The 1,971-nt window shown below is 34.3% G+C and overlaps 1 non-coding gene across 1 annotated transcript; it reads right to left on the reverse strand.

Moving 5' to 3' along the window:
* Nucleotides 1–1,643: 1,643 nt before the first annotated feature.
* On the reverse strand, nucleotides 1,644–1,715 carry Trnaa-ugc (transfer RNA alanine (anticodon UGC)). The gene has a single exon. It is a non-coding gene; the product is annotated as a tRNA-Ala (tRNA).
* Nucleotides 1,716–1,971: the final 256 nt, after the last annotated feature.

Consider the following 1,971-nt stretch of genomic DNA (forward strand, 5'->3'; position numbering starts at 1 on the left):
TTCTGTAACTGCATTTGTTTCTCTCTCCCCTCTTTCTCCAACTGCAAATGCATTGGTTTTCTTCTTTGTATAACTTCATTTGTATTTCTCTCTCATCTTTCTCCAATTGCAACTATATTCTCCTCTTTATCTAATTGCAGTTGCTTCTCTTTCTGAAGTTCAAGCTTTCTTCTCTCTAATTCCATCTTGTATTTTAACTTAAATTCCTTTACATTCATGTTAAGTGCTGACACAGAACATAGGCATGCTTATCAAAACCAAAGCACATTTATCCAAACCATTCTTTTCCACCAAATATTGGATCAAAATATTTTTTCTTTCAAGTTTCGTTAAAAGAGATTTTGCCTCAGAAAGATCATATTTTCTGGCAGGTTGAAGCAATTCATCTTGTTTCAAACAATCTAACTGCTCCAGGGTAGGATTTGAAATACATATCTCCACTTTTGATGGCATTGCAAAAAGCTTGATGATTGTATTTAAGATTTCTGAAATATGAAATAATACATGGGATTTAATAATTCTGAAACCAGGGAAATTTCAGTTTCAAAAACAAAGATTTCTGATATATTTTAGGGCAATTCATATCCCAATGACGAGCTCTCAGTTTCCTGTTACGAGTCTATGCTCTTAAAATAAGAGAAGGAAAAGAGTGAAGACAACCAGCTTTGCAAAGTTTAACAAATAATTTATTTCCCTAGAATACAAAGTAAAAAATGAGAAAGGTGTTTTGCAAATTGAATCCAAAAGTTATCCAAGAATTAAAGACAAAAGTCATAGAAACAAAAAGTCCTCAATTAATCTCAGTGCAAGTCCCAAGGAAATTTAAAAGTGAAGGCAATGATGTATATGTCATGACCTGCTTTGTATTTCTTTGCCAACAGTCTCGTGTTGAATCACATAAATATAATTCCTGATGATAATTCTGTATCACTTCGAATGAATGTCTTTATCCAATAATTTTATCAGAGCTTTTTGGTATTTCTAGAGAAAAGAATTAATTGAATCCAGTTACATGAATGCAAAAAGAAGCCTAAACTGGCCGAAATATAAGAGAACTTCCAATGCCAGATGTTAAAGCACAACTGGTAAAATTCTGACAGTCACAAGATACCATAGTTGTCTGTTTAACCGCAGGACACAACGTAGTATATTCTAACAACAACCATTACATAACGTACATCTCTTCCTGACGGCTCCGAAGTTCATACACCATATCAATGTCGTTCTTTCCGCCCATTAGGAACAAAGACATAAATAATTTGGTCTGTATGTCATTACATTATTGACTTGCTTTGTGCTTTTGGGCTACAATATTAAGGCAGGTCACCATTAGGTCTTTCATTATTATTTCACATTTCTGAAAAGAAATTATGTCCGTGTGACGGCAAAAGCGTGCGATTTCAATTAAAATCCTTTAAATAAAGAAAACAACTTAATACGCTATCATGATAACGGGTCTTTAACATGTGTGTAGCTAATGAGCTAGTACCATCAAGAACCAGTCCTCAAAAGAGGCATCTTTTCGGACTGTTTCTTAACGAAAGAAATAAAATCAGAATCAGCTAATGAATGTTGGGGTTGTTGAATAAACATTTGCTAGTAAAATGCATAAAAAAGATCTTAAAAAGCAAAATCAATTAACGTGGAGATGCCGGGTCTCGAACCCGGGGCCTTTCGCATGCAAAGCGAACGCTCTACCGCTGAGCTACATCCCCGACTCATATGCCCTTTAGAATCATCTCTGCGCTACATTCATATTTTCATAACGTTTGCTTTATAATCAATTACAATTTTTGTACAGCAATATTAGTTGTCTTAACATCGAATTTTCATCAAATTTGGGTTAGGATAAAAGTTACGGTTAGGACTATTTAATCTCGCTTTCTTTTACGATATCGTGATTTTCAAATCTTTTCTCCAAAGCGTCACCCAAAGGAGCTCTACGCGAGCTTGATGTTTGGAAAAAAAAAA

Source organism: Sinohyriopsis cumingii, chromosome 19 (assembly GCF_028554795.1).
Source record: "Sinohyriopsis cumingii isolate HCF-2022 chromosome 19, ASM2855479v2, whole genome shotgun sequence".
Lineage (NCBI taxonomy): Eukaryota > Metazoa > Mollusca > Bivalvia > Unionida > Unionidae > Sinohyriopsis > Sinohyriopsis cumingii.